The following is a 10,121-nucleotide window of genomic DNA, read 5'->3' as shown; positions in this document are numbered from 1 at the left end:
GGGGGAGCGAGATTGTGGGGGGGGGAGAGCGAGATTGGGGCGGGAGAGCGAAATTGGGGGGGGGGGAGAGCGAGGTGGGGGGGGGGAGATTGGAGGGGAGAGAGCCAGATGGGGAGGAAGGGGGAGATTGGGGAGGAGGGGGAGTTTGGGGAGGAGGGGGAGGAGTGGAGAGATGGGGGAGGAGGGGTGTAGATTCGGGAGGAGGGGGGAGATTGGGGAGGGGGAGGAGTGGGGAGAAGGGGTGTAGATTCGGGAGGAGGGGGGAGATTGGGGGGGAGATGGGGGGGATGTTGAGATGAGGGTCGGGCGGGGAGTAGAGCCTCCCTGCGGGCTGGAGCGGGGAGCGGGCGGGGCGGAGCCGGCAGGAGGTGAGCTCACGGCCCGCGGGGAGTGAGCGAGGGGCCGGGCGGGTCCCGGAGTTCCCGTCCCACCGACACTGCGCCCGGGGGGAGAGCTGCACCGAGCGGGGGAGCCGGGCCAGGCCGGGCCGGAGGTGAGTGTCCGCCGGCACAGCCCGCTCCTGGTGCAGGAAGTGAGGGGGAGAGGGGAGGGAGACAGTGTGTAGGGGGAGAGAGGCTGGGAGAGGGCGCAGGGAAAGTTAGAGAGCGCGGGGTGTCGCTCACACACTCCTTCACTCACACTCCCTCCCTCCCTCAATCAGTCTCTCTCACTCCCTCCCTCCCTCCCATTCCCTCCCTCAGTCTCTCTCACTCTCTCCCTCACCCACACTCACTCTCTCCCTCACTCACTCTCCCTCCCTCCCCCACACTCACTCTCCCTCCCCCACACTCACTCTCCCTCCCTCAGTCTCCCTCACTCACTCACTCTCCCTCCCTCACAGAAAGTCACACATAAGAAAGAAAGACAGCTTAATGTTGCACCTTCCATAGCCACCGAACGTCTCAAAGCGCTTTCCTGCCAATGAAGTACTTTTGAAATGTCGGCATGTAATGTGGAAAGAATATCACGAGTCCTCAGCAAGCCAGTTTCTGATCAAAACAGCAATGTGATAATGACCAGATAGTCTGTTTTAGTGATGTTGATTGTGGGATAAATATTGGCCAGGACACCGGGGAGAACTTCCCTTGCTCCTCAACATAGTGCAAGAGCACCTCAGCCAGTCCCTCTCCTCCGCCTTTTCCCCAGCCTGCAAATCATTTTCTTTCAGGAACCTATCCAACTCGCTTTTGAAAGCAGAGATTGAGTCTGCCAGCGTGGCAAAGAAGTCCTCCTCCGCTCTCGAGAGCGGGTATTGATCTTGCATTGATCTTGTAGGGACACCCGATTGATCTCATGGTCTTCTTCAGGTTCCTCCGTGTCGAAGCTGAACCTTTTTTTTACTTGGTCCAGATGCTTACGGCATATCTGACCATTTCTGAGTTTTACCCGATGACCCTATTCCCTTCTTTGTCAATTACAGTGCCCTCAAGCCATTTGGGCCCCATGGCGTGATTGAGGACGAATACAGGATCATTTATTTCTATACATCTCCCCCTCGAACTATGGCATTGGTACTTGTTTCGTGACTGGCGCTTGCCCGCAACTATGTCGGTCTGGACTGGGTGAATGAGGGACGACCGAGTTTTGAGTGTCCGTTTCATAAGTAACTCTGTGGGCGGGACCCCCGTGAGCGAGTGCGGTCGGGATCTATAGGCCAGCAGGAGACACGATAGGCGGCATTGTAGGGAGGGTCCTTGAATCCTGAGCATATCTTGCTTAATGATTTGGACCGCACGTTCCGCCTGGCCATTGGAGGCCGGCTTGAACGGTGCAGTCCTGACGTGGTTGATGCCATTGCCCGACATAAACTCTCGGAATTCGTAGCTTGTGAAATATGGGCCATTATCACTAACCAGGATGTCTGGCAAGCCATGGGCTGCAAAGATCGCACGTAGGCTTTCCATGGTGATGAATGACGTGCACAAATTCAGAATGATGCACTCGATCCATCACTGACCTATCAAGAAAGACTGGATCAACTGGGCTTGTATTCACTGGAGTTCAGAAGAATGAGAGGGGACCTCATAGAAACATTTAAAATTCTGACGGGGTTAGACAGGTTAGATGCAGGAAGAATGTTCCCAATGTTGGGGAAGTCCAGAACCAGAGGTCACAGTCTGAGGATAAGGGGTAAGCCATTTAGGACCGAGATGCGGAGGAACTTCTTCACCCAGAGAGTGGTGAACCTGTGGAATTCTCTACCACAGAAAGTTGTTGAGGCCAATTCACTAAATATATTCAAAAAGGAGTTAGATGAGGTCCTTACTACTAGGGGGATCAAGGGGTATGGCGAGAAAGCAGGAATGGGGTACTGAAGTTGAATGTTCAGCCATGAACTCATTGAATGGCGGTGCAGGCTAGAAGGGCCGAATGGCCTACTCCTGCACCTATTTTCTATGTTTCTATGTTTCTACCACAATAAGGAACATCTTTTCCCATGAATGGGCCCGCCTAGTCTACATGAATGCGTGACCATGGCCTGGTGGGCCAGGGCCACGGGCTGAGCGGGGCCTCCCTGGGGGCATTACCCAGCTGGGCACACGTCGTGCACCTGCGAACACAGTGTTCCATGTCTGAATCAATTCCAAACCAAACGTGTGACTGGGCAATGGTCTTCATCAGCACAATACCTGGGTGCTCGCTGTGGAGTTCCCTGATGAATGCCTCCCTGCCCTTCTGGGGCATAACTACCCGACAGCCATGACCATCTCGGCGATTTGCTCCGCTGCCCCCTCAGTGGTGGCCAGTGGAAGCCTGCTGAGCGCGTCAGTGCAATTTTCAGTGCCGGGCCGGTGCCGGATGGAATAGTCGTAAGCAGCGAGCGTGAGAGCCCATCGCTGTATGCGAGCTGATGCGTTGGCATTGACAGCCTTGCTGTCTGATAACAGGGATGTTAATGGCTCGTGGTCCGTCTCTAATTCAAACTTCCTACCAAAGAGGTACTGATGCATTTTTTTTTTACACCATAGACACATGCAAGCGCTTCCTTCTCGACCATCCCATATCCCCGTTCTACTTGAGAGAGTGACCTGGAGGCATAAGCCACAGGTTGTAGTTGACCCTCAGCATTGCCCTGCTGCAACACGCACCCAACCCCATAGGACGATGCATCACATGTCAGAACCAATTGTTTACAGGGGTCGTACAGGGTCAACAACTTGTTTGAACAAAGTAGGTTTCGCGCCCGATCAAAAGCCCGTTCCTGACAGTTCCCCAAAACCAATCACAACCCTTACGCAGGAGCATGTGTAGTGGCTCCAACAACATGCTCAAGTTCGGCAGAAAGTTCCCAAAATAGTTCAACAGTCCCAGGAATGAAAGCAATGGGTTGCAGGGCCTGGGTGCTCGTCGAATCGCCTCTGTTTTGGATTCGGTGGGCCGAACCCCATCTGCAGCAACCCTCCTGCCCAGAAACTCAACCTCAGGAGCTAAGAACACACATTTATACTTCTTGAGTCACAAGCCTACCCGGTCCAGTCGGTGTAGCACCTCCTCCAGGTTGTGGAGGTGTTCCTCGGTGTCTCGACCCGTGATGAGGATGTCGTCCTGGAATACGATTGTTCCAGGAATGGATTTAAGCAGGCTTTCCATGTTTCGTTGAAAAATCGTGGCCGCTGATCGAATGCCAAACGGGCACCTGTTGTAAACGAACAGTCCCTTGTGCGTGGTGATGGTGGTCAGTAGTTTAGATTCATCGGCCAGTTCCTGGGTCATATAGGCTGAAGTGAGGTCCAACTTGGTGAACAGCTTGCCACCTGCCAGCGTCGCGAAGAGGTCCTCTGCTCTCGGGAGCGGGTATTAATCTTATAGGGACACCCGATTGATGGTGGCCTTGTAGTCGCCACAGATCCTGACAGAGCCATCCGCTTTTAGGACGGGAACGATGGGGCTCGCCCAGTCGCTGAATTCAACAGGCGAGATGATGCCCTCTCTCAACAGCTGGTCCAATTTGCTCTCGATCTTTTCCCGCATCACATACGACACCGCTCTGGCTTTGTGGTGCACTGGCCTGGCGTCCGGGGTGATGTGTATCACTACTTTAGTGCCATTGAAAGTCCCGATGCCAGGTTGGAATAGTGAATCGAATTGTTGTAGGACTTGTGAGCACGAACTTCGCTCCACAGATGACATTGCATGAATATCCCCCCATTTCCAGTTCATCTCGGCTAACCAGCTCCTCCCCAACAGTGCGGGACCATTGCCCGGGACAATCCAGAGCAGCAGCCGATTCACTAGCCCATTGTGTGTGACAGCCAACATTGCACTGCCTAGCACCGGAATGATTTCTTTAGTGTAAGTCCGTAATTGTGTCTCAATATGTGCTAATTTGGGTCTACTGGCTTTAAGTGGCCATAGCTTCTCAAATTGCTGGACACCCATGAGTGACTGGCTGGCCCAGTGTCCAGCTCCATGCATACTGGGATACCGTTTAATAAAACCCTCATCATCATTGGTGGCGTTTTGGTGAATGAACTGTGAATATTCGCCACATGGACCCGCTGAACCTCGACGTCCATCGATTTGCCCCAAAAGTCATCCTGCCTCAAAGAACCCTCTTCTGGTCCATCCGCCTCATATATTAGTCTGGTTGCAGACTTCCTGCACATTCGAGCTAAGTGGCCACTGAGATTGCAGGTCCTGCAGACAAACTGTTGAAATCTGCAAGATCTAGCTGAGTGTTTTCCCCCACACCTCCAGCATGAGTTAAAGTTTCCATTGTTGGGAACAAAGGGACTATGGCCAGGCATTCCGCGCTGACTGTCCCTTTGACTGCTCTTAAGTACCTTATTAGTGAGTGTCAATGGCCCCATCCCGGGCCGCATTGTCCACTGTAATGGTGTGATTGTCCGTTCAGCCTGCCATTGTCTCTGTTGAAGCCCTACTCTGGGGCCTATTGCTGCCTGGGGAATGTCGGACTGCCCCTGCCAGCCTGCGGGGCTCTGAGTTGCATTGATGATGTTGACTCCCTGATCCATCTCCGCGTTAGAAGCAGAATTGCGCGCGTATATTATTTTCGTCTCTTCCTCCCCCGCCATGAAAGTTTGAGCTATCAACGCCGCCACTTCCAAGGTCAAATCCTTGGTCTCAATTAATTTGCGGAAAATTCCCGCATGATCGATGCCCTCAATAAAGAAGTCCCTTCGCATTTCCCCCCTACAGGCGTCTGTAACTTACAGAGGCTGGCCAAACGCCGGAGGTCCGCTACGAAGTCCAGTATGCTCTGTCCTTCACGACATAGATGGGTGTATAATCTGTGTTGGGCCATATGTATGCTACTTGCCGGTTTGAGGTGCTCCCCGATGAATTTGCTAAGTTCTTCAAAGGTTTTGTCCGCCGGCTTTTCGGGTGCTAGTAAGTCCTTCATGAGCGCATAAGTCTTTGGTCCGCAGCTGGTCAAAAGATGAGCCCTTCGCTTGTCGGCCACTGCATCCCCCAGCCATTCTTTCATAACGGAGCTTTGCTGAAGCCTCTCGAAAAAATCGTCCCGGTCTTCCCCAACATAGTACCATTCCTCTGTGCTACCGGTGACCATTGTCGTGGGTCGTGAATTCCCGTTTCTCGTCGCCAATGTAAAGTCCTTACTCTACAGTATGAAACCACATGAGGCACATTCTGGGGAGAAGGTCACTCTGTGACCTTAACTCTTTATTCACAGGTTCTTCTGCCAATCTCCTTAAATCTGTGTCCTCTGGTTCTCGGCCCTTCTGCCAATGGGAACAGTTTCTCTCTACCTACTCTGATTTTGAACACCTCTATCATAAGAACATAAGATATAGGAGCAGGAGTAGGCCATACGGCCCCTCGAGCCTGCTCCGGCATTTAAAACGATCATGGCTGATCCGATCATGGACTCAGCCCCACTTCCCCGCCCGCTCCCCATAACCCCTTATTCCCTTATCGGTTAAGAAACTGTCTATTTCTGTCTTAAATTTACTCAATGTCCCAGCTTCCACAGCTCTCTGAGGCAGCGAATTCCACAGATTTACAACCCTCTGAGAGAAGAAATTTCTCCTCATCTCAGTTTTAAATGGACGGCCCCTTATTCTAAGATCATGTCCCCTAGATCTAGTCTCCCCCACCAGTGGAAACATCCTCTCTGCATCCACCTTGTCAAGCCCCCTCATAATCTTATACGTTTCGATAAGATCACCTCTCATTCTTCTGAATTCCAATGAGTAGAGACCCAATTTCTGCTCTAAGAACAACCCCAGTTTCTCCAGTCTCTCCATGTAACTGAAGTTCCTCATCCCTATAAATCTTTTCTGCACCCTCTCTAAGGCTTTTGCCTACTTCCTAATATGCGGTGCCCAGAATTGGACACAATACTCCAGTTGAGGCCGAACCAGTGTTTTATGCAGGCTCATTCTAATGTCTACACTTTTGAACTCTATGGGGGAAAATTGCGGTCAGAAGCTTCCTTCGGACGAACAATCCAACCCAAAATGTTTTTACGAAAGTCCCAGAGGTGCCTTCGATTGTGGCCGGAGGCCGAGATTTGCTGCACAGTGCACAGAGAGAGGACGTCCCGTATGTCACGTAGGCCGGTAGCACCCATCACTGCTCAATGGGACAATGGGAACTCGGTTTGTGCGAGGTCATAGAAACATAGGATCATAGAAAATAGGTGCAGGAGTAGGCTATTCTGCCCTTTGAGCCTGCACTGCCATTCAATGAGTTCATGGCTGAACATGCAACTTCAGTACCCCATTCCTGCTTTCTCGCCATACCCCTTGATCCCCCTCGTAGTAAGGACTTCATCTAACTCCTTTTTGAATATATTTAGTGAATTGGCCTCAACAACTTCCTGTGGTAGAGAATTCCACAGGTTCACCACTCTCTGGGTGAAGAAGTTTCTCCTCATCTCGGTCCTAAATGGCTTACCCCTTATCCTTAGACTGTGACCCCTGGTTCTGGACTTCCCCAACATCGGGAACATTCTTCCTGCATCTAACCTGTCTAAACCCGTCAGAATTTTAAACGTTTCTATGAGGTCCCCTCTCATTCTTCTGAACTCCGGTGAATTCAAGCCCAGTTGATCCAGTCTTTCTTGATATGTCAGTCCCGCCATCCCGGGAATCCATCTGGTGAACCTTCGCTGCACTCCCTCAATAGCAAGAATGTCCTTCCTCAAGTTAGGAGACCAAAACTGTACACAATACTCCAGGTGTGGCCTCACCAAGGCCCTGTACAACTGTAGTAACATCTCCCTGCCCCTGTACTCAAATCCCCTTGCTATGAAGGCCAACATGACATTTGCTTTCTTAACCGCCTGCTGTACCTGCATGGCAACTTTCAATGACTGATGTACCATGACACCCAGATCTCGTTGCACCTCCCCCTTTTCCTAATCTGTCACCATTCAGATAATAGTCTGTCTCTCTGTTTTTAACCACCAAAGTGGATAACCTCACATTTATCCACATTATACTTCATCTGCCATGCATTTGCCCACTCACCGAACCTATCCAAGTCACTCTGTAACCTCATAGCATCCTCCTCGCAGCTGACACTGCCACCCAACTTAGTGTCATCCGCAAATTTGGAGATACTACATTTAATCCCCTCATCTAAATCATTAATGTACAATGTAAACAGCTGGGGCCCCAGCACAGAATCTTGCGGTACCCCACTAGTCACTGCCTGCCATTCTGAAAAGTACCCATTTACTCCTACTCTTTGCTTCCTGTCTGCCAACCAGTTCTCAATCCACGTCAGCACACTACCCCCAATCCCATGTGCTTTAACTTTGCACATTAATCTCTTGTGTGGGACCTTGCCGAAAGCCTTCTGAAAGTCCAAATACACCACATCAACTGGTTCTCCCTTGTCCACTCTACTGGAAACATCCTCAAAAAATTCCAGAAGGTTTGTCAAGCATGATTTCCCTTTCACAAATCCATGCTGACTTGGACCCATCATGTCACCTCTTTCCAAATGCGCTGCTATGACATCCTTAATAATTGATTCCATCATTTTACCCACTACCGATGTCAGGCTGACCGGTCTATAATTCCCTGTTTTCTCTCTCCTTCCTTTTTTAAAAAGTGGGGTTACATTGGCTACATTGATAGTAATAGGACCAATGTAACCAATGAGAAAACCCTCCTCAAACAGTAAACACAGCATAATAAATAAAAAAAACACCTCATATATTTAAAATGAGTTGAAATTAAATGAAATGTTTTAGAAAAAAAAATTGGAATGATTTTAATGTGTTTTAATAGGGTCAAAAATAAACTTACTTTATTGCTCAGGCTTTTTAACATAAAATGATTAAATGTCATTTTTATATGTTTTAAAATGCTTACACTGGTAAAAGTAAGCTATGTGTCTGCTTTCACCAGGCGTAAGAGTGTGAAGGACATTCGCTGGTCATGAGTTGGGAAATAGCCCAATCTCTCCCGCGCGGATGTCCTTCTCCCAGGGATGCGGAGGATCTGTATGGAGAAATCTTTTACAGATCGGTTTTCGGCGCACGCACGTCGTGCCCCGAGACCAGGTATTTGCCAGGCCTCGCTGGGTCCGTGCGCCCTCTGTACAGACCCAGGGAGGCCGGAATCTTAGGATCCAATACCGTTATTCATGAAGCCCGGGATCTCGTAAGCTTCTGAACCGCTTTCTCAACCTGTCCTGCCACCTTCAGCAATTTGTGCTCATATGGTCTCTCTGTTCATGCACCCCCTTTAGGATCATACCCTTTAGTTTATACTGCCTCCCCACATTCTTTGTAGCAAAATGTATCACTTCACACTTTTCTGCATTAAATTTCATCTGCCACCCGTCTGCCCATTCCACCAGCCCAGTTACCCCTGAAGTGGGCGGGGGGAGTGTGGGCGGGGGGAGTGTGGGCAGGGGGAGTGTGGGCGGGGGGAGTGGGTGTGTGGGCAGGGGGATTGTGGGCGGGGGGAGTGTGGGCAGGGGGAGTGTGGGCGGGGGGAGTGGGTGTGTGGGCGGGGGGAGTGTGGGCGGGGGGAGTGTGGGCAGGGGGAGTGTGGGCGGGGGGAGTGGGTGTGTGGGCAGGGGGATTGTGGGCAGGGGGAGTGTGGGCGGCGGCGTGGGAGGGGGGAGCGTGGGCGGGGGGAGTGAGCAGTGAGCAAGCTGGGGCGTTCTGGATGACGGTGAAGAATTGGCAGTGAGGCCTGCAGTCACTCGATGACATGGTGCCCACACCCAAACCTGTTGGAGCGGTGTGAGTCAGTCCCTCCCTGGGCCCAAGGGCAAAGGCTGGACTCGCCGCTCCGGGGACAGGCTGCTGATCATTACACACTCTCATTCTCTCAGGGCTGCTGTAACTGTAGCTGATCCTGTGCGAGGGAGGGAACCGAGCGCAGTGAGGACTGTGTGTGCTGGGGTAACCAGACACTGCACCCACCCACCCAGGACCAGCCGCTGCCCCCCACACTGCCACTGCTCACTGCCTGGGAATCTCCACCGTGGGCCTTGGGAGCTGCCCCTCCCTCCTGTCCCCCTCCCACCCCTACCTCTCCACTGGTTACCCTCCCCTTCCCTCCCTCTAACCCTCCTCTCCCCCTCTCCTCTCCCTCTCCCCCTCTACCCTCCCCTCTCCCCTCATCCCCCTCTCTCCCCCAGTTCCTCTCCCCCCGTCCCCTCCCCTACCCCTCCTCTGCCCTCCCCCTCCTCTCCCCTCCTCTCTCCTTCCCCCCCCTGTCCCCCCTCCAACTACCCCCCCCCCCTGCCACCATCCCTCTCTCCCCCCCTCCTCCGTCCCCCTCCCCGTCCCCCCTCTCTCCCACCCCTCTGCACCCGTGCCCCTCTCCCCCGTCCCCCTCTCCCCCCCTCTCCCCGTCCCCCTCTCCTCCTCTCCCCGCCCCCCTCTCCTCCTCTCCCCCTCTCCCCCTCTTCCCGTCCCCCTCTCCTCCTCTCCCCATCCCCGCCTCCCCGTCCCCCTCTCCCCCCTCCCCGTCCCCCTCCCCCCTCCCCGTCCCCCGTCCCCCTCCCCCTCCCCGTCCCCCTCCCCCCTCCCCGTCCCCCTCCCCCGTCCCCTCTCTCCCCGTCCCTCTCTCCCCGTCCCCGTCCCCCTCCCCCGTCCCTCTCTCCCCCCTCTCCCATGTCCGCCACTTCCCCCCTCCCCGTCCCACTCCCCCTCCCCCTCTCCCCCC

The 10,121-nt window shown here is 53.1% G+C and overlaps 1 protein-coding gene across 1 annotated transcript in view; it reads left to right on the top strand.

Moving 5' to 3' along the window:
- The first annotated feature begins 426 nt into the window (after nucleotides 1-426).
- The window catches only part of LOC139241191 (volume-regulated anion channel subunit LRRC8C-like), a 27,303-nt gene continuing 17,608 nt past the window's right edge, over nucleotides 427-10,121 (top strand). Inside the window, exon 1 of the mRNA XM_070869846.1 lies at nucleotides 427-493. The gene's annotated coding sequence lies outside the window, so the exon portion shown is untranslated. The remainder of the gene's footprint in view (nucleotides 494-10,121) is intronic.

This window comes from Pristiophorus japonicus, assembly GCF_044704955.1.
Source record: "Pristiophorus japonicus isolate sPriJap1 chromosome 24 unlocalized genomic scaffold, sPriJap1.hap1 SUPER_24_unloc_1, whole genome shotgun sequence".
In the NCBI taxonomy this organism is placed as follows: domain Eukaryota; kingdom Metazoa; phylum Chordata; class Chondrichthyes; family Pristiophoridae; genus Pristiophorus; species Pristiophorus japonicus.
The sequence above is the reverse complement of the archived record's forward strand: the minus strand, read 5'-3'. Positions and strand labels throughout refer to the sequence as shown.